Here is a 23404-nt window from a genome sequence, read left to right on the forward strand (position 1 = left end):
TGGCAAGTCTGCCAGAAGCGATATGTCACTAGTTGTGTATCATTAAAAAGTCATCGTTAATCCTCCCAGGGGTTATTCGAGATATCTTAATCGAAACCCTAGTAACGAGGCATTGGCTACCTTAAGAGAGTCATAGTTACTCGTCCCAATTGCTCACACAGTCCAACATTTTTTCTTACTGCAGCCAGTCTGCCAGAAGCGATATGTCACTAGTTGTGTATCATAAAAGAGTGATCGTTACTCCTCCCAGGGGTTATTCGAGATATCTTAATCGAAATCCTAGTAACGAGGCATTGGCTACATTAAGAGAGTCATAGTTACTCGTCCCAATTGCTCAACCAGTCTGCCATTTTTTCTTACAGCGGCCAGTCTGCCAGAAGCGATATGTCACTAGTTGTGTATAATAATTGAGTGATCGTTTCTCCTCCCTGGGGTTATTTGAGATATCTTAATCGAAACCCTAGTAACGAGGCATTGGCTACCTTAAGAGAGTCATAGTTACTCGTCCCAATTACTCAACCAGTCTGCCATTTTTTCTTACTGCGGCCAGTCTGCCAGAAGCGATATGTCACTAGTTGTGTATCATAATAGAGTGATCGTTACTCATCCCAGGGGTTATTCGAGATATCTTAATCGAAACCCTAGTAACGAGGCATTGGCTACCTTAAGAGAGTCATAGTTACTCGTCCCAATTGCTCACCCAGTCTGCCATTTTTTCTTACTGTGGCAAGTCTGCCAGAAGCGATATGTCACTAGTTGTGTATCATTAAAGTGTCATCGTTAATCCTCCCAGGGGTTATTCGAGATATCTTAATAGAAACCCTAGTAACGAGGCATTGGCTACCTTAAGAGAGTCATAGTTACTCGTCCCAATTGCTCACCCAGTCTGCCATTTTTTCTTACTGCGGCCAGTCTGCCAGAAGCGATATGTCACTAGTTGTGTATCATAAAAGTCTGATCCTTTCTCCTCCCAGGGGTTATTCGAGATATCTTAATCGAAACCCTAGTAACGAAGCGTTGGCTACCTTAAGAGAGTCATAGTTACTCGTCCCAATTGCTCACCCAGTCTGCCTTTTTTTCTTACTGCGGCCAGTCTGCCAGAAGCGATATGTCACAAGTTGTGTATCATAAAAGAGTGATCGTTACTCCTCCCAGGGGTTATTCGAGATATCTTAATCGAAACCCTAGTAACGAGGCATTGGCTACATTAAGAGAGTCATAGTTACTCGTCCCAATGGCTCACCGAGTCTGCCATTTTTTCTTACAGCGGCCAGTCTGCCAGAAGCGATATGTCACTAGTTGTGTATCATAATAGAGTGGTCGTTACTCCTCCCAGGGGTTATTCGAGATATCTTAATCGAAACCCTAGTAACGAGGCATTGGCTACCTTAAGAGAGTCATAGTTACTCGTCCCAATTGCTCACCCAGTCTGCCATTTTTTCTTACTGTGGCAAGTCTGCCAGAAGCGATATGTCACTAGTTGTGTATCAATAATGAGTCATCGTTAATCCTCCCAGGGGTTATTCGAGATATCTTAATCGAAACCCTAGTAACGAGGCATTGGCTACCTTAAGAGAGTCATAGTTACTCGTCCCAATTGCTCACACAGTCCAACATTTTTTCTTACTGTGGCCAGTCTGCCAGAAGCGATATGTCACTAGTTGTGTATCATAAAAGAGCGATCCTTTCTCCTCCCAGGGGTTATTCGAGATATCTTAATCGAAACCCTAGTAACGAGGCATTGGCTACCTTAAGAGAGTCATAGTTACTCGTCCCAATTGCTCACCCAGTCTGCCATTTTTTCTTACTGCGGCCAGTCTGCCAGAAGCGATATGTCACTAGTTGTGTATCATAAATGAGTGATCGTTTCTCCTCCCAGGGCTTATTCGAGATATCTTAATCGAAACACTAGTAACGAGGCATTGGCTACCTTAAGAGAGTCATAGTTACTCGTCCCAATTGCTCACCCAGTCTGCCATTTCTTCTTACTGGGGCAAGTCTGCCAGAAGCGATATGTCACTAGTTGTGTATCATTAAAGAGTCATCGTTAATCCTCCCAGGGGTTATTCGAGATATCTTAATCGAAACCCTAGTAACGAGGCATTGGCTACCTTAAGAGAGTCATAGTTACTCGTTCCAATTGCTCACACAGTCCAACATTTTTTCTTACTGCAGCCAGTCTGCCAGAAGATATATGTCACTAGTTGTGTATCATAAAAGAGTGATCCTTTCTCCTCCCAGGGGTTATTCGAGATATCTTAATCGAAACCCTAGTAACGAGGCATTGGCTACCTTAAGAGAGTCATAGTAACTCGTCCCGATTGCTCACCCAGTCTGCCATTTTTTCTCACTGAGGCCAGTCTGCCAGAAGCGATATGTCACAAGTTGTGTATCATAAAAAAGTGACCGTTACCCCTCCCAGGGGTTATTCGAGATATCTTAATCGAAATCCTAGTAACGAGGCATTGGCTACATTAAGAGAGTCATAGTTACTCGTCCCAATTGCTCAACCAGTCTGCCATTTTTTCTTACAGCGGCCAGTCTGCCAGAAGCGATATGTCACTAGTTGTGTATAATAAATGAGTGATCGTTTCTCCTCCCTGGGGTTATTTGAGATATCTTAATCGAAACCCTAGTAACGAGGCATTGGCTACCTTAAGAGAGTCATAGTTACTCGTCCCAATTGCTCAACCAGTCTGCCATTTTTTCTTACTGCGGCCAGTCTGCCAGAAGCGATATGTCACTAGTTGTGTATCATAATAGAGCGATCGTTACTCATCCCAGGGGTTATTCGAGATATCTTAATCGAAACCATAGTAACGAGGCATTGGCTACCTTAAGAGAGTCATAGTTACTCGTCCCAATTGCTCACCCAGTCTGCCATTTTTTCTTACTGTGGCAAGTCTGCCTGAAGCGATATGTCACTAGTTTGTATCATTAAAGTGTCATCGTTTATCCTCCCAGGGGTTATTCGAGATATCTTAATCGAAACCCTAGTAACGAGGCATTGGCTACCTTAAGAGAGTCATAGTTACTCGTCCCAATTGCTCACACAGTCCAACATTTTTTCTTACTGCAGCCAGTCTGCCAGAAGCGATATGTCACTAGTTGTGTATCATAAAAGAGTGATCCTTTCTCCTCCCAGGGGTTATTCGAGATATCTTAATCGAAACCCTAGTAACGAGGCATTGGCTACCTTAAGAGAGTCATAGCTACTCGTCCCAATTGCTCACCCAGTCTGCCATTTTTTCTTACTGCGGCCAGTCTGCCAGATGCTATATGTCACTAGTTGTGTATCATAAAAGAGTGATAGTTACACCTCCCAGGGGTTATTCGAGATATCTTAATCGAAACCCTAGTAACGAGGCAGTGGCTACCTTAAGAGAGTCATAGTTACTCGTCCCAATTGCTCACCCATTCTGCCATTTTTTCTTACTGCGGCCAGTCTGCCAGAAGCGATATGTCACTAGTTGTGTATCATAAAAGAGTCATCGGTACTCCTCCCAGGGGTTATTCGAGATATCTTAATCGAAACCCTAGTAACGAGGCATTGGCTACCTTAAGAGAGTCATAGTTACTCGTCCCAATTGCTCACCCAGTCTGCCATTTTTTCTTACTGCGGCCAGTCTGCCAGAAGCGATATGTCACTAGTTGTGTATCATAAAAGAGTGATCCTTTCCCCTCCCAGGGGTTATTCGAGATATCTTAATCGAAACCCTACTAACGAGGCATTGGCTACCTTAAGAGAGTCATAGTTACTCGTCCCAATTGCTCACCCAGTCTGCCATTTTTTCTTACTGCGGCCAGTCTGCCAGAAGCGATATGTCACTAGTTGTGTATCATAAATGAGTGATCGTTTCTCCTCCCAGGGGTTATTCGAGATATCTTAATCGAAACACTAGTAACGAGGCATTGGCTACCTTAAGAGAGTCATAGTTACTCGTCCCAATTGCTCACCCAGTCTGCCATTTTTTCTTACTGTGGCAAGTCTGCCAGAAGCGATATGTCACTAGTTGTGTATCATTAAAGAGTCATCGTTAATCCTCCCAGGGGTTATTCGAGATATCTTCATCGAAACCCTAGTAACGAGGCATTGGCTACCTTAAGAGAGTCATAGTTACTCGTCCCAATTGCTCACCCAGTCTGCCATTTTTTCTTACTGTGGCCAGTCTGCCAGAAGCGATATGTCACTAGTTGTGTATCATAAAAGAGTGATCCTTTCTCCTCCCAGTGGTTATTCGAGATATCTTAATCGAAACCCTAGTAACGAGGCATTGGCTACCTTAAGAGAGTCACAGATACTCGTCCCAATTGCTCACCCAGTCTGCCATTTTTTCTTACTGCGGCCAGTCTGCCAGAAGCGATATGTCACTAGTTGTGTATCATAAATGAGTGATCGTTTCTCCTCCCAGGGCTTATTCGAGATATCTTAATCGAAACACTAGTAACGAGGCTTTGGCTACCTTAAGAGAGTCATAGTTACTCGTCCCAAATGCTCACTCAGTCTGCCATTTTTTCTTACTGTGGCAAGTCTGCCAGAAGCGATATGTCACTAGTTGTGTATCATTAAAGAGTCATCGTTAATCCTCCCAGGGGTTATTCGAGATATCTTAATCGAAACCCTAGTAACGAGGCATTGGCTACCTTAAGAGAGTCATACTTACTCGTCCCAATTGCTCACACAGTCCAACATTTTTTCTTACTGCAGCCAGTCTGCCAGAAGCGATATGTCACTAGTTGTGTATCATAAAAGAGTGATCCTTTCTCCTCCCAGGGGTTATTCGAGATATCTTAATCGAAACCCTAGTAACGAGGCATTGGCTACCTTAAGAGAGTCATAGTTACTCGTCCCAATTGCTCACCCAGTCTGCCATTTTTTCTTACTGCGGCCAGTCTGCCAGAAGCTATATGTCACTAGTTGTGTATCATAAAAGAGTGATCGTTACACCTCCCAGGGGTTATTCGAGATATCTTAATCGAAACCCTAGTAACGAGGCATTGGCTACCTTTAGAGAGTCATAGTTACTCGTCCCAATTGCTCACACAGTCTGCCATTCTTTCTTACTGCGGCCAGTCTGCCAGAAGCGATATGTCACTAGTTGTGTATCATAAAAGAGTGATCCTTTCTCCTCCCAGGGGTTATTCGAGATATCTTAATCGAAACCCTAGTAACGAGGCATTGGCTACATTAAGAGAGTCATAGTTACTCGTCCCAATTGCTCACCGAGTCTGCCATTTTTTCTTACAGCGGCCAGTCTGCCAGAAGTGATATGTCACTAGTTGTGTATCATAATAGAGTGATCGTTACTCCTCCCAGGGGTTATTCGAGATATCTTAATCGAAACCCTAGTAACGAGGCATTGGCTACCTTAAGAGAGTCATAGTTACTCGTCCCAATTGGTCACCCAGTCTGCCATTTTCTCTTACTGTGGCAAGTCTGCCAGAAGCGATATGTCACTAGTTGTGTATCAATAATGAGTCATCGTTAATCCTCCCAGGGGTTATTCGAGATATCTTAATGGAAACCCTAGTAACGAGGCATTGGCTACCTTAAGAGAGTCATAGTTACTCGTCCCAATTGCTCACACAGTCCAACATTTTTTCTTACTGTGGCCAGTCTGCCAGAAGCGATATGTCACTAGTTGTGTATCATAAAAGAGTGATCCTTTCTCCTCCCAGGGGTTATTCGAGATATCTTAATCGAAACCCTAGTAACGAGGCATTGGCTACCTTAAGAGAGTCATAGTTACTCGTCCCAATTGCTCACCCAGTCTGCCATTTTTTCTTACTGCGGCCAGTCTGTCAGAAGCGATATGTCACTAGTTGTGTATCATAAATGAGTGATCGTTTCTCCTCCCAGGGCTTATTCGAGATATCTTAATCGAAACACTAGTAACGAGGCATTGGCTACCTTAAGAGAGTCATAGTTACTCGTCCCAATTGCTCACCCAGTCTGCCATTTTTTCTTACTGTGGCAAGTCTGCCAGAAGCGATATGTCACTAGTTGTGTATCATTAAAAAGTCATCGTTAATCCTCCCAGGGGTTATTCGAGATATCTTAATCGAAACCCTACTAACGAGGCATTGGCTACCTTAAGAGAGTCATAGTTACTCGTCCCAATTGCTCACCCAGTCTGCCATTTTTTCTTACTGCGGCCAGTCTGCCAGAAGCGATATGTCACTAGTTGTGTATCATAAATGAGTGATCGTTTCTCCTCCCAGGGGTTATTCGAGATATCTTAATCGAAACACTAGTAACGAGGCATTTTCTACCTTAAGAGAGTCATAGTAACTCGTCCCAATTGCTCACCCAGTCGGCCATTTTTTCTCACTGCGGCCAGTCTGCCAGATTCGATATGTCACAAGTTGTGTATCATAAAATAGTGATCGTTACTCCTCCCAGGGGTTATTCGAGATATCTTAATCGAAACCCTAGTTACGAGGCATTGGCTACATTAAGAGAGTCATAGTTACTCGTCCCAATTGCTCACCCAGTCTGCCATTTTTTCTTACAGCGGCCAGTCTGCCAGAAGCGATATGTCACTAGTTGTGTATCATAATAGAGTGATCGTTACTCCTCCCAGGGGTTATTCGAGATATCTTAATCGAAACCCTAGTAACGAGGCATTGGCTACCTTAAGAGAGTCATAGTTACTCGTCCCAATTGGTCACCCAGTCTGCCATTTTTTCTTACTGTGGCAAGTCTGCCAGAAGTGATATGTCACTAGTTGTGTATCAATAATGAGTCATCGTTAATCCTCCCAGGGGTTATTCGAGATATCTTAATCGAAACCCTAGTAACGAGGCATTGGCTACCTTTAGAGAGTCATAGTTACTCGTCCCAATTGCTCACACAGTCCAACATTTTTTCTTACTGTGGCCAGTCTGCCAGAAGCGATATGTCACTAGTTGTGTATCATAAAAGAGTGATCCTTTCTCCTCCCAGCGGTTATTCGAGATATCTTAATCGAAACCCTAGTAACGAGGCATTGGCTACCTTAAGAGAGTCACAGTTACTCGTCCCAATTGCTCACCCAGTCTGCCATTTTTTCTTACTGCGGCCAGTCTGCCAGAAGCGATATGTCACTAGTTGTGTATCATAAATGAGTGATCGTTTCTCCTCCCAGGGGTTATTCGAGATATCTTAATCGAAACACTAGTAACGAGGCATTTTCTACCTTAAGAGAGTCATAGTAACTCGTCCCAATTGCTCACCCAGTCGGCCATTTTTTCTCACTGCGGCCAGTCTGCCAGAAGCGATATGTCACAAGTTGTGTATCATAAAATAGTGATCGTTACTCCTCCCAGGGGTTATTCGAGATATCTTAATCGAAACCCTAGTTACGAGGCATTGGCTACATTAAGAGAGTCATAGTTACTCGTCCCAATTGCTCACCCAGTCTGCCATTTTTTCTTACAGCGGCCAGTCTGCCAGAAGCGATATGTCACTAGTTGTGTATCATAATAGAGTGATCGTTACTCCTCCCAGGGGTTATTCGAGATATCTTAATCGAAACCCTAGTAACGAGGCATTGGCTACCTTAAGAGAGTCATAGTTACTCGTCCCAATTGGTCACCCAGTCTGCCATTTTTTCTTACTGTGGCAAGTCTGCCAGAAGTGATATGTCACTAGTTGTGTATCAATAATGAGTCATCGTTAATCCTCCCAGGGGTTATTCGAGATATCTTAATCGAAACCCTAGTAACGAGGCATTGGCTACCTTTAGAGAGTCATAGTTACTCGTCCCAATTGCTCACACAGTCCAACATTTTTTCTTACTGTGGCCAGTCTGCCAGAAGCGATATGTCACTAGTTGTGTATCATAAAAGAGTGATCCTTTCTCCTCCCAGGGGTTATTCGAGATATCTTAATCGAAACCCTAGTAACGAGGCATTGGCTACCTTAAGAGAGTCACAGTTACTCGTCCCAATTGCTCACCCAGTCTGCCATTTTTTCTTACTGCGGCCAGTCTGCCAGAAGCGATATGTCACTAGTTGTGTATCATAAATGAGTGATCGTTTCTCCTCCCAGGGCTTATTCGAGATATCTTAATCGAAACACTAGTAACGAGGCATTGGCTACCTTAAGAGAGTCATAGTTACTCGTCCCAATTGCTCACCCAGTCTGCCATTTTTCTTACTGTGGCAAGTCTGCCAGAAGCGATATGTCACTAGTTGTGTATCATTAAAGAGTCATCGTTAATCCTCCCAGGGGTTATTCGAGATATCTTAATCGAAACCCTAGTAACGAGGCATTGGCTACCTTAAGAGAGTCATAGTTACTCGTCCCAATTGCTCACACAGTCCAACATTTTTTCTTACTGCAGCCAGTCTGCCAGAAGCGATATGTCACTAGTTGTGTATCATAAAAGAGTGACCCTTTCTCCTCCCAGGGGTTATTCGAGATATCTTAATCGAAACCCTAGTAACGAGGCATTGGCTACCTTAAGAGTGTCATAGCTACTCGTCCCAATTGCACACCCAGTCTGCCATTTTTTCTTACTTCGGCCAGTCTGCCAGAAGCTATATGTCACTAGTTGTGTATCATAAAAAAATGATCGTTACACCTCCCAGGGGTTATTCGAGATATCTTAATCGAAACCCTAGTAACGAGGCATTGGCTACCTTAAGAGAGTCATAGTTACTCGTCCCAATTGCTCACCCAGTCTGCCATTTTTTCTTACTGTGGCCAGTCTGCCAGAAGCGATATGTCACTAATTGTGTATCATAAAAGAGTGATCCTTTCTCCTCCCAGGGGTTACTCGAGATATCTTAATCGAAACCCTAGTAACGAGGCATTGGCTACCTTAAGAGAGTCATAGTTACTCGTCCCAATTACTCACCCAGTCTGCCTTTTTTACTTACTGCGGCCAGTCTGCCAGAAGCGATATGTCACTAGTTGTGTATCATAAAAGAGTGATCCTTTCTCCTCCCAGGGGTTATTCGAGATATCTTAATCGAAATCCTAGTAACGAGGCATTGGCTACATTAAGAGAGTCATAGTTACTCGTCCCAATTGCTCAACCAGTCTGCCATTTTTTCTTACAGCGGCCAGTCTGCCAGAAGCGATATGTCACTAGTTGTGTATAATAAATGAGTGATCGTTTCTCCTCCCTGGGGTTATTTGAGATATCTTAATCGAAACCCTAGTAACGAGGCATTGGCTACCTTAAGAGAGTCATAGTTACTCGTCCCAATTGCTCAACCAGTCTGCCATTTTTTCTTACTGCGGCCAGTCTGCCAGAAGCGATATGTCACTAGTTGTGTATCATAATAGAGCGATCGTTACTCATCCCAGGGGTTATTCGAGATATCTTAATCGAAACCATAGTAACGAGGCATTGGCTACCTTAAGAGAGTCATAGTTACTCGTCCCAATTGCTCACCCAGTCGGCCATTTTTTCTCACTGCGGCCAGTCTGCCAGAAGCGATATGTCACAAGTTGTGTATCATAAAATAGTGATCGTTACTCCTCCCAGGGGTTATTCGAGATATCTTAATCGAAACCCTAGTTACGAGGCATTGGCTACATTAAGAGAGTCATAGTTACTCGTCCCAATTGCTCACCCAGTCTGCCATTTTTTCTTACAGCGGCCAGTCTGCCAGAAGCGATATGTCACTAGTTGTGTATCATAATAGAGTGATCGTTACTCCTCCCAGGGGTTATTCGAGATATCTTAATCGAAACCCTAGTAACGAGGCATTGGCTACCTTAAGAGAGTCATAGTTACTCGTCCCAATTGGTCACCCAGTCTGCCATTTTTTCTTACTGTGGCAAGTCTGCCAGAAGTGATATGTCACTAGTTGTGTATCAATAATGAGTCATCGTTAATCCTCCCAGGGGTTATTCGAGATATCTTAATCGAAACCCTAGTAACGAGGCATTGGCTACCTTTAGAGAGTCATAGTTACTCGTCCCAATTGCTCACACAGTCCAACATTTTTTCTTACTGTGGCCAGTCTGCCAGAAGCGATATGTCACTAGTTGTGTATCATAAAAGAGTGATCCTTTCTCCTCCCAGGGGTTATTCGAGATATCTTAATCGAAACCCTAGTAACGAGGCATTGGCTACCTTAAGAGAGTCACAGTTACTCGTCCCAATTGCTCACCCAGTCTGCCATTTTTTCTTACTGCGGCCAGTCTGCCAGAAGCGATATGTCACTAGTTGTGTATCATAAATGAGTGATCGTTTCTCCTCCCAGGGCTTATTCGAGATATCTTAATCGAAACACTAGTAACGAGGCATTGGCTACCTTAAGAGAGTCATAGTTACTCGTCCCAATTGCTCACCCAGTCTGCCATTTTTCTTACTGTGGCAAGTCTGCCAGAAGCGATATGTCACTAGTTGTGTATCATTAAAGAGTCATCGTTAATCCTCCCAGGGGTTATTCGAGATATCTTAATCGAAACCCTAGTAACGAGGCATTGGCTACCTTAAGAGAGTCATAGTTACTCGTCCCAATTGCTCACACAGTCCAACATTTTTTCTTACTGCAGCCAGTCTGCCAGAAGCGATATGTCACTAGTTGTGTATCATAAAAGAGTGACCCTTTCTCCTCCCAGGGGTTATTCGAGATATCTTAATCGAAACCCTAGTAACGAGGCATTGGCTACCTTAAGAGTGTCATAGCTACTCGTCCCAATTGCTCACCCAGTCTGCCATTTTTTCTTACTTCGGCCAGTCTGCCAGAAGCTATATGTCACTAGTTGTGTATCATAAAAAAATGATCGTTACACCTCCCAGGGGTTATTCGAGATATCTTAATCGAAACCCTAGTAACGAGGCATTGGCTACCTTAAGAGAGTCATAGTTACTCGTCCCAATTGCTCACCCAGTCTGCCATTTTTTCTTACTGTGGCCAGTCTGCCAGAAGCGATATGTCACTAATTGTGTATCATAAAAGAGTGATCCTTTCTCCTCCCAGGGGTTACTCGAGATATCTTAATCGAAACCCTAGTAACGAGGCATTGGCTACCTTAAGAGAGTCATAGTTACTCGTCCCAATTACTCACCCAGTCTGCCTTTTTTACTTACTGCGGCCAGTCTGCCAGAAGCGATATGTCACTAGTTGTGTATCATAAAAGAGTGATCCTTTCTCCTCCCAGGGGTTATTCGAGATATCTTAATCGAAATCCTAGTAACGAGGCATTGGCTACATTAAGAGAGTCATAGTTACTCGTCCCAATTGCTCAACCAGTCTGCCATTTTTTCTTACAGCGGCCAGTCTGCCAGAAGCGATATGTCACTAGTTGTGTATAATAAATGAGTGATCGTTTCTCCTCCCTGGGGTTATTTGAGATATCTTAATCGAAACCCTAGTAACGAGGCATTGGCTACCTTAAGAGAGTCATAGTTACTCGTCCCAATTGCTCAACCAGTCTGCCATTTTTTCTTACTGCGGCCAGTCTGCCAGAAGCGATATGTCACTAGTTGTGTATCATAATAGAGCGATCGTTACTCATCCCAGGGGTTATTCGAGATATCTTAATCGAAACCATAGTAACGAGGCATTGGCTACCTTAAGAGAGTCATAGTTACTCGTCCCAATTGCTCACCCAGTCTGCCATTTTTTCTTACTGTGGCAAGTCTGCCTGAAGCGATATGTCACTAGTTGTGTATCATTAAAGTGTCATCGTTTATCCTCCCAGGGGTTATTCGAGATATCTTAATCGAAACCCTAGTAACGAGGCATTGGCTACCTTAAGAGAGTCATAGTTACTCGTCCCAATTGCTCACACAGTCCAACATTTTTTCTTACTGCAGCCAGTCTGCCAGAAGCGATATGTCACTAGTTGTGTATCATAAAAGAGTGATCCTTTCTCCTCCCAGGGGTTATTCGAGATATCTTAATCGAAACCCTAGTAACGAGGCATTGGCTACCTTAAGAGAGTCATAGCTACTCGTCCCAATTGCTCACCCAGTCTGCCATTTTTTCTTACTGCGGCCAGTCTGCCAGATGCTATATGTCACTAGTTGTGTATCATAAAAGAGTGATAGTTACACCTCCCAGGGGTTATTCGAGATATCTTAATCGAAACCCTAGTAACGAGGCAGTGGCTACCTTAAGAGAGTCATAGTTACTCGTCCCAATTTCTCACCCATTCTGCCATTTTTTCTTACTGCGGCCAGTCTGCCAGAAGCGATATGTCACTAGTTGTGTATCATAAAAGAGGCATCGGTACTCCTCCCAGGGGTTATTCGAGATATCTTAATCGAAACCCTAGTAACGAGGCATTGGCTACCTTAAGAGAGTCATAGTTACTCGTCCCAATTGCTCACACAGTCCAACATTTTTTCTTACTGCAGCCAGTCTGCCAGAAGCGATATGTCACTAGTTGTGTATCATAAAAGAGTGATCCTTTCTCCTCCCAGGGGTTATTCGAGATATCTTAATCGAAACCCTAGTAACGAGGCATTGGCTACCTTAAGAGAGTCATAGTTACTCGTCCCAATTGCTCACCCAGTCTGCCATTTTTTCTTACTGCGGCCAGTCTGCCAGATGCTATATGTCACTAGTTGTGTATCATAAAAGAGTGATAGTTACACCTCCCAGGGGTTATTCGAGATATCTTAATCGAAACCCTAGTAACGAGGCAGTGGCTACCTTAAGAGAGTCATAGTTACTCGTCCCAATTGCTCACCCATTCTGCCATTTTTTCTTACTGCGGCCAGTCTGCCAGAAGCGATATGTCACTAGTTGTGTATCATAAAAGAGTGATCCTTTCTCCTCCCAGGGGTTATTCGAGATATCTTAATCGAAACCCTAGTAACGAGGCATTGGCTACCTTAAGAGTGTCATAGCTACTCGTCCCAATTGCTCACCCAGTCTGCCATTTTTTCTTACTTCGGCCAGTCTGCCAGAAGCTATATGTCACTAGTTGTGTATCATAAAAAAATGATCGTTACACCTCCCAGGGGTTATTCGAGATATCTTAATCGAAACCCTAGTAACGAGGCATTGGCTACCTTAAGAGAGTCATAGTTACTCGTCCCAATTGCTCACCCAGTCGGCCATTTTTTCTCACTGCGGCCAGTCTGCCAGAAGCGATATGTCACTAGTTGTGTATCATAAAAGAGTGATCGTTACTCCTCCCAGGGGTTATTCGAGATATCTTAATCGAAACCCTAGTAACGAGGCATTGGCTACCTTAAGAGAGTCATAGTTACTCGTCCCAATTGCTCACACAGTATAACATTTTTTCTTACTGTGGCCAGTCTGCCAGAAGCGATATGTCAATAGTTGTGTATCATAAAAGAGTGATCCTTTCTCCTCCCAGGGGTTATTCGAGATATCTTAATCGAAACCCTAGTAACGAGGCATTGGCTACCTTAAGAGAGTCATAGTTACTCGTCCCAATTGCTCACCCAGTCTGCCATTTTTTCTTACTGCGGCCAGTCTGCCAGAAGCGATATGTCACTAGTTGTGTATCATAAATGAGTGATCGTTTCTCCTCCCAGGGCTTATTCGAGATATCTTAATCGAAACACTAGTAACGTGGCATTGGCTACCTTAAGAGAGTCATAGTTACTCGTCCCAATTGCTCACCCAGTCTGCCATTTTTTCTTACTGTGGCAAGTCTGCCAGAAGCGATATGTCACTAGTTGTGTATCATTAAAAAGTCATCGTTAATCCTCCCAGGGGTTATTCGAGATATCTTAATCGAAACCCTAGTAACGAGGCATTGGCTACCTTAAGAGAGTCATAGTTACTCGTCCCAATTGCTCACACAGTCCAACATTTTTTCTTACTGCAGCCAGTCTGCCAGAAGCGATATGTCACTAGTTGTGTATCATAAAAGAGTGATCGTTACTCCTCCCAGGGGTTATTCGAGATATCTTAATCGAAATCCTAGTAACGAGGCATTGGCTACATTAAGAGAGTCATAGTTACTCGTCCCAATTGCTCAACCAGTCTGCCATTTTTTCTTACAGCGGCCAGTCTGCCAGAAGCGATATGTCACTAGTTGTGTATAATAAATGAGTGATCGTTTCTCCTCCCTGGGGTTATTTGAGATATCTTAATCGAAACCCTAGTAACGAGGCATTGGCTACCTTAAGAGAGTCAGAGTTACTCGTCCCAATTGCTCAACCAGTCTGCCATTTTTTCTTACTGCGGCCAGTCTGCCAGAAGCGATATGTCACTAGTTGTGTATCATAATAGAGTGATCGTTACTCATCCCAGGGGTTATTCGAGATATCTTAATCGAAACCCTAGTAACGAGGCATTGGCTACCTTAAGAGAGTCATAGTTACTCGTCCCAATTGCTCACCCAGTCTGCCATTTTTTCTTACCGTGGCAAGTCTGCCAGAAGCGATATGTCACTAGTTGTGTATCATTAAAGTGTCATCGTTAATCCTCCCAGGGGTTATTCGAGATATCTTAATCGAAACCCTAGTAACGAGGCATTGGCTACCTTAAGAGAGTCATAGTTACTCGTCCCAATTGCTCACACAGTCCAACATTTTTTCTTACTGCAGCTAGTCTGCCAGAAGCGATATGTCACTAGTTGTGTATCATAAAAGAGTGATCCTTTCTCCTCCCAGGGTTTATTCGAGATATCTTAATCGAAACCCTAGTAACGAGGCATTGGCTACCTTAAGAGTGTCATAGCTACTCGTCCCAATTGCTCACCCAGTCGGCCATTTTTTCTTACTGCGGCCAGTCTACCAGAAGCTATATGTCACTAGTTGTGTATCATAAAAGAGTGATCGTTACACCTCCCAGGGGTTATTCGAGATATCTTAATCGAAACCCTAGTAACGAGGCATTGGCTACCTTAAGAGAGTCATAGTTACTCGTCCCAATTGCTCACCCAGTCTGCCATTATTTCTTACTGCGGCCAGTCTGCCAGAAGCGATATGTCACTAGTTGTGTATAATAAAAGTGTGATCCTTTTTCCTCCCAGGGGTTATTCGAGATATCTTAATCGAAACCCTAGTAACGAGGCATTGGCTACCTTAAGAGAGTCATAGTTACTCGTCCCAATTGCTCACCCAGTCTGCCTTTTTTTCTTACTGCGGCCAGTCTGCCAGAAGCGATATGTCACAAGTTGTGTATCATAAAAGAGTGATCCTTTCTCCTCCCAGGGGTTATTCGAGATATCTTAATCGAAACCCTAGTAACGAGGCATTGGCTACCTTAAGAGAGTCATAGTAACTCGTCCCAATTGCTCACCCAGTCTGCCATTTTTTCTCACTGCGGCCAGTCTGCCAGAAGCGATATGTCACAAGTTGTGTATCATAAAAGAGTGATCGTTACTCCTCCCAGGGGTTATTCGAGATATCTTAATCGAAACCCTAGTAACGAGGCATTGGCTACCTTAAGAGAGTCATAGTTACTCGTCCCAATTGCTCACACAGTATAACATTTTTTCTTACTGTGGCCAGTCTGCCAGAAGCGATATGTCAATAGTTGTGTATCATAAAAGAGTGATCCTTTCTCCTCCCAGGGGTTATTCGAGATATCTTAATCGAAACCCTAGTAACGAGGCATTGGCTACCTTAAGAGAGTCATAGTTACTCGTCCCAATTGCTCACCCAGTCTGCCATTTTTTCTTACTGCGGCCAGTCTGCCAGAAGCGATATGTCACTAGTTGTGTATCATAAATGAGTGATCGTTTCTCCTCCCAGGGCTTATTCGAGATATCTTAATCTAAACACTAGTAACGTGGCATTGGCTACCTTAAGAGAGTCATAGTTACTCGTCCCAATTGCTCACCCAGTCTGCCATTTTTTCTTACTGTGGCAAGTCTGCCAGAAGCGATATCTCACTAGTTGTGTATCATTAAAAAGTCATCGTTAATCCTCCCAGGGGTTATTCGAGATATCTTAATCGAAACCCTAGTAACGAGGCATTGGCTACCTTAAGAGAGTCATAGTTACTCGTCCCAATTGCTCACACAGTCCAACATTTTTTCTTACTGCAGCCAGTCTGCCAGAAGCGATATGTCACTAGTTGTGTATCATAAAAGAGTGATCGCTACTCCTCCCAGGGGTTATTCGAGATATCTTAATCGAAATCCTAGTAACGAGGCATTGGCTACATTAAGAGAGTCATAGTTACTCGTCCCAATTGCTCAACCAGTCTGCCATTTTTTCTTACAGCGGCCAGTCTGCCAGAAGCGATATGTCACTAGTTGTGTATAATAAATGAGTGATCGTTTCTCCTCCCTGGGGTTATTTGAGATATCTTAATCGAAACCCTAGTAACGAGGCATTGGCTACCTTAAGAGAGTCATAGTTACTCGTCCCAATTACTCAACCAGTCTGCCATTTTTTCTTACTGCGGCCAGTCTGCCAGAAGCGATATGTCACTAGTTGTGTATCATAATAGAGTGATCGTTACTCATCCCAGGGGTTATTCGAGATATCTTAATCGAAACCCTAGTAACGAGGCATTGGCTACCTTAAGAGAGTCATAGTTACTCGTCCCAATTGCTCACCCAGTCTGCCATTTTTTCTTACTGTGGCAAGTCTGCCAGAAGCGATATGTCACTAGTTGTGTATCATTAAAGTGTCATCGTTAATCCTCCCAGGGGTTATTCGAGATATCTTAATAGAAACCCTAGTAACGAGGCATTGGCTACCTTAAGAGAGTCATAGTTACTCGTCCCAATTGCTCACCCAGTCTGCCATTTTTTCTTACTGCGGCCAGTCTGCCAGAAGCGATATGTCACTAGTTGTGTATCATAAAAGTCTGATCCTTTCTCCTCCCAGGGGTTATTCGAGATATCTTAATCGAAACCCTAGTAACGAAGCGTTGGCTACCTTAAGAGAGTCATAGTTACTCGTCCCAATTGCTCACCCAGTCTGCCTTTTTTTCTTACTGCGGCCAGTCTGCCAGAAGCGATATGTCACAAGTTGTGTATCATAAAAGAGTGATCGTTACTCCTCCCAGGGGTTATTCGAGATATCTTAATCGAAACCCTAGTAACGAGGCATTGGCTACATTAAGAGAGTCATAGTTACTCGTCCCAATGGCTCACCGAGTCTGCCATTTTTTCTTACAGCGGCCAGTCTGCCAGAAGCGATATGTCACTAGTTGTGTATCATAATAGAGTGGTCGTTACTCCTCCCAGGGGTTATTCGAGATATCTTAATCGAAACCCTAGTAACGAGGCATTGGCTACCTTAAGAGAGTCATAGTTACTCGTCCCAATTGGTCACCCAGTCTGCCATTTTTTCTTACTGTGGCAAGTCTGCCAGAAGCGATATGTCACTAGTTGTGTATCAATAATGAGTCATCGTTAATCCTCCCAGGGGTTATTCGAGATATCTTAATCGAAACCCTAGTAACGAGGCATTGGCTACCTTAAGAGAGTCATAGTTACTCGTCCCAATTGCTCACACAGTCCAACATTTTTTCTTACTGTGGCCAGTCTGCCAGAAGCGATATGTCACTAGTTGTGTATCATAAAAGAGTGATCCTTTCTCCTCCCAGGGGTTATTCGAGATATCTTAATCGAAACCCTAGTAACGAGGCATTGGCTACCTTAAGAGAGTCATAGTTACTCGTCCCAATTGCTCACCCAGTCTGCCATTTTTTCTTACTGCGGCCAGTCTGCCAGAAGCGATATGTCACTAGTTGTGTATCATAAATGAGTGATCGTTTCTCCTCCCAGGGCTTATTCGAGATATCTTAATCGAAACACTAGTAACGAGGCATTGGCTACCTTAAGAGAGTCATAGTTACTCGTCCCAATTGCTCACCCAGTCTGCCATTTCTTCTTACTGGGGCAAGTCTGCCAGAAGCGATATGTCACTAGTTGTGTATCATTAAAGAGTCATCGTTAATCCTCCCAGGGGTTATTCGAGATATCTTAATCGAAACCCTAGTAACGAGGCATTGGCTACCTTAAGAGAGTCATAGTTACTCGTCCCAATTGCTCACACAGTCCAACATTTTTTCTTACTGCAGCCAGTCTGCCAGAAGATATATGTCACTAGTTGTGTATCATAAAAGAGTGATCCTTTCTCCTCCCAGGGGTTATTCGAGATATCTTAATCGAAACCCTAGTAACGAGGCATTGGCTACCTTAAGAGAGTCATAGTAACTCGTCCCGATTGCTCACCCAGTCTGCCATTTTTTCTCACTGAGGCCAGTCTGCCAGAAGCGATATGTCACAAGTTGTGTATCATAAAAAAGTGACCGTTACCCCTCCCAGGGGTTATTCGAGATATCTTAATCGAAATCCTAGTAACGAGGCATTGGCTACATTAAGAGAGTCATAGTTACTCGTCCCAATTGCTCAACCAGTCTGCCATTTTATCTTACAGCGGCCAGTCTGCCAGAAGCGATATGTCACTAGTTGTGTATAATAAATGAGTGATCGTTTCTCCTCCCTGGGGTTATTTGAGATATCTTAATCGAAACCCTAGTAACGAGGCATTGGCTACCTTAAGAGAGTCATAGTTACTCGTCCCAATTGCTCAACCAGTCTGCCATTTTTTCTTACTGCGGCCAGTCTGCCAGAAGCGATATGTCACTAGTTGTGTATCATAATAGAGCGATCGTTACTCATCCCAGGGGTTATTCGAGATATCTTAATCGAAACCATAGTAACGAGGCATTGGCTACCTTAAGAGAGTCATAGTTACTCGTCCCAATTGCTCACCCAGTCTGCCATTTTTTCTTACTGTGGCAAGTCTGCCTGAAGCGATATGTCACTAGTTGTGTATCATTAAAGTGTCATCGTTTATCCTCCCAGGGGTTATTCGAGATATCTTAATCGAAACCCTAGTAACGAGGCATTGGCTACCTTAAGAGAGTCATAGTTACTCGTCCCAATTGCTCACACAGTCCAACATTTTTTCTTACTGCAGCCAGTCTGCCAGAAGCGATATGTCACTAGTTGTGTATCATAAAAGAGTGATCCTTTCTCCTCCCAGGGGTTATTCGAGATATCTTAATCGAAACCCTAGTAACGAGGCATTGGCTACCTTAAGAGAGTCATAGCTACTCGTCCCAATTGCTCACCCAGTCTGCCATTTTTTCTTACTGCGGCCAGTCTGCCAGATGCTATATGTCACTAGTTGTGTATCATAAAAGAGTGATAGTTACACCTCCCAGGGGTTATTCGAGATATCTTAATCGAAACCCTAGTAACGAGGCAGTGGCTACCTTAAGAGAGTCATAGTTACTCGTCCCAATTGCTCACCCATTCTGCCATTTTTTCTTACTGCGGCCAGTCTGCCAGAAGCGATATGTCACTAGTTGTGTATCATAAAAGAGTCATCGGTACTCCTCCCAGGGGTTATTCGAGATATCTTAATCGAAACCCTAGTAACGAGGCATTGGCTACCTTAAGAGAGTCATAGTTACTCGTCCCAATTGCTCACCCAGTCTGCCATTTTTTCTTACTGCGGCCAGTCTGCCAGAAGCGATATGTCACTAGTTGTGTATCATAAAAGAGTGATCCTTTCCCCTCCCAGGGGTTATTCGAGATATCTTAATCGAAACCCTACTAACGAGGCATTGGCTACCTTAAGAGAGTCATAGTTACTCGTCCCAATTGCTCACCCAGTCTGCCATTTTTTCTTACTGCGGCCAGTCTGCCAGAAGCGATATGTCACTAGTTGTGTATCATAAATGAGTGATCGTTTCTCCTCCCAGGGGTTATTCGAGATATCTTAATCGAAACACTAGTAACGAGGCATTGGCTACCTTAAGAGAGTCATAGTTACTCGTCCCAATTGCTCACCCAGTCTGCCATTTTTTCTTACTGTGGCAAGTCTGCCAGAAGCGATATGTCACTAGTTGTGTATCATTAAAGAGTCATCGTTAATCCTCCCAGGGGTTATTCGAGATATCTTCATCGAAACCCTAGTAACGAGGCATTGGCTACCTTAAGAGAGTCATAGTTACTCGTCCCAATTGCTCACCCAGTCTGCCATTTTTTCTTACTGTGGCCAGTCTGCCAGAAGCGATATGTCACTAGTTGTGTATCATAAAAGAGTGATCCTTTCTCCTCCCAGTGGTTATTCGAGATATCTTAATCGAAACCCTAGTAACGAGGCATTGGCTACCTTAAGAGAGTCACAGATACTCGTCCCAATTGCTCACCCAGTCTGCCATTTTTTCTTACTGCGGCCAGTCTGCCAGAAGCGATATGTCACTAGTTGTGTATCATAAATGAGTGATCGTTTCTCCTCCCAGGGCTTATTCGAGATATCTTAATCGAAACACTAGTAACGAGGCTTTGGCTACCTTAAGAGAGTCATAGTTACTCGTCCCAATTGCTCACCCAGTCTGCCTTTTTTTCTTACTGCGGCCAGTCTGCCAGAAGCGATATGTCACTAGTTGTGTATCATAAAAGAGTGATCCTTTCTCCTCCCAGGGGTTATTCGAGATATCTTAATCGAAACCCTAGTAACGAGGCATTGGCTACCTTAAGAGAGTCATAGTTACTCGTCCCAATTGCTCACCCAGTCTGCCATTTTTTCTTACTGCGGCCAGTCTGCCAGAAGCGATATGTCACTAGTTGTGTATCATAAATGAGTGATCGTTTCTCCTCCCAGGGCTTATTCGAGATATCTTAATCGAAACACTAGTAACGAGGCATTGGCTACCTTAAGAGAGTCATAGTTACTCGTCCCAATTGCTCACCCAGTCTGCCATTTCTTCTTACTGGGGCAAGTCTGCCAGAAGCGATATGTCACTAGTTGTGTATCATTAAAGAGTCATCGTTAATCCTCCCAGGGGTTATTCGAGATATCTTAATCGAAACCCTAGTAACGAGGCATTGGCTACCTTAAGAGAGTCATAGTTACTCGTCCCAATTGCTCACACAGTCCAACATTTTTTCTTACTGCAGCCAGTCTGCCAGAAGATATATGTCACTAGTTGTGTATCATAAAAGAGTGATCCTTTCTCCTCCCAGGGGTTATTCGAGATATCTTAATCGAAACCCTAGTAACGAGGCATTGGCTACCTTAAGAGAGTCATAGTAACTCGTCCCGATTGCTCACCCAGTCTGCCATTTTTTCTCACTGAGGCCAGTCTGCCAGAAGCGATATGTCACAAGTTGTGTATCATAAAAAAGTGACCGTTACCCCTCCCAGGGGTTATTCGAGATATCTTAATCGAAATCCTAGTAACGAGGCATTGGCTACATTAAGAGAGTCATAGTTACTCGTCCCAATTGCTCAACCAGTCTGCCATTTTATCTTACAGCGGCCAGTCTGCCAGAAGCGATATGTCACTAGTTGTGTATAATAAATGAGTGATCGTTTCTCCTCCCTGGGGTTATTTGAGATATCTTAATCGAAACCCTAGTAACGAGGCATTGGCTACCTTACGAGAGTCATAGTTACTCGTCCCAATTGCTCAACCAGTCTGCCATTTTTTCTTACTGCGGCCAGTCTGCCAGAAGCGATATGTCACTAGTTGTGTATCATAATAGAGCGATCGTTACTCATCCCAGGGGTTATTCGAGATATCTTAATCGAAACCATAGTAACGAGGCATTGGCTACCTTAAGAGAGTCATAGTTACTCGTCCCAATTGCTCACCCAGTCTGCCATTTTTTCTTACTGTGGCAAGTCTGCCTGAAGCGATATGTCACTAGTTGTGTATCATTAAAGTGTCATCGTTTATCCTCCCAGGGGTTATTCGAGATATCTTAATCGAAACCCTAGTAACGAGGCATTGGCTACCTTAAGAGAGTCATAGTTACTCGTCCCAATTGCTCACACAGTCCAACATTTTTTCTTACTGCAGCCAGTCTGCCAGAAGCGATATGTCACTAGTTGTGTATCATAAAAGAGTGATCCTTTCTCCTCCCAGGGGTTATTCGAGATATCTTAATCGAAACCCTAGTAACGAGGCATTGGCTACCTTAAGAGAGTCATAGCTACTCGTCCCAATTGCTCACCCAGTCTGCCATTTTTTCTTACTGCGGCCAGTCTGCCAGATGCTATATGTCACTAGTTGTGTATCATAAAAGAGTGATAGTTACACCTCCCAGGGGTTATTCGAGATATCTTAATCGAAACCCTAGTAACGAGGCAGTGGCTACCTTAAGAGAGTCATAGTTACTCGTCCCAATTGCTCACCCATTCTGCCATTTTTTCTTACTGCGGCCAGTCTGCCAGAAGCGATATGTCACTAGTTGTGTATCATAAAAGAGTCATCGGTACTCCTCCCAGGGGTTATTCGAGATATCTTAATCGAAACCCTAGTAACGAGGCATTGGCTACCTTAAGAGAGTCATAGTTACTCGTCCCAATTGCTCACCCAGTCTGCCATTTTTTCTTACTGCGGCCAGTCTGCCAGAAGCGATATGTCACTAGTTGTGTATCATAAATGAGTGATCGTTTCTCCTCCCAGGGCTTATTCGAGATATCTTAATCGAAACACTAGTAACGAGGCATTGGCTACCTTAAGAGAGTCATAGTTACTCGTCCCAATTGCTCACCCAGTCTGCCATTTCTTCTTACTGGGGCAAGTCTGCCAGAAGCGATATGTCACTAGTTGTGTATCATTAAAGAGTCATCGTTAATCCTCCCAGGGGTTATTCGAGATATCTTAATCGAAACCCTAGTAACGAGGCATTGGCTACCTTAAGAGAGTCATAGTTACTCGTCCCAATTGCTCACACAGTCCAACATTTTTTCTTACTGCAGCCAGTCTGCCAGAAGATATATGTCACTAGTTGTGTATCATAAAAGAGTGATCCTTTCTCCTCCCAGGGGTTATTCGAGATATCTTAATCGAAACCCTAGTAACGAGGCATTGGCTACCTTAAGAGAGTCATAGTAACTCGTCCCGATTGCTCACCCAGTCTGCCATTTTTTCTCACTGAGGCCAGTCTGCCAGAAGCGATATGTCACAAGTTGTGTATCATAAAAAAGTGACCGTTACCCCTCCCAGGGGTTATTCGAGATATCTTAATCGAAATCCTAGTAACGAGGCATTGGCTACATTAAGAGAGTCATAGTTACTCGTCCCAATTGCTCAACCAGTCTGCCATTTTATCTTACAGCGGCCAGTCTGCCAGAAGCGATATGTCACTAGTTGTGTATAATAAATGAGTGATCGTTTCTCCTCCCTGGGGTTATTTGAGATATCTTAATCGAAACCCTAGTAACGAGGCATTGGCTACCTTAAGAGAGTCATAGTTACTCGTCCCAATTGCTCAACCAGTCTGCCATTTTTTCTTACTGCGGCCAGTCTGCCAGAAGCGATATGTCACTAGTTGTGTATCATAATAGAGCGATCGTTACTCATCCCAGGGGTTATTCGAGATATCTTAATCGAAACCATAGTAACGAGGCATTGGCTACCTTAAGAGAGTCATAGTTACTCGTCCCAATTGCTCACCCAGTCTGCCATTTTTTCTTACTGTGGCAAGTCTGCCTGAAGCGATATGTCACTAGTTGTGTATCATTAAAGTGTCATCGTT

This window comes from Schistocerca gregaria, chromosome X (assembly GCF_023897955.1).
Source record: "Schistocerca gregaria isolate iqSchGreg1 chromosome X, iqSchGreg1.2, whole genome shotgun sequence".
Classification (NCBI taxonomy): Eukaryota; Metazoa; Arthropoda; class Insecta; order Orthoptera; family Acrididae; genus Schistocerca; species Schistocerca gregaria.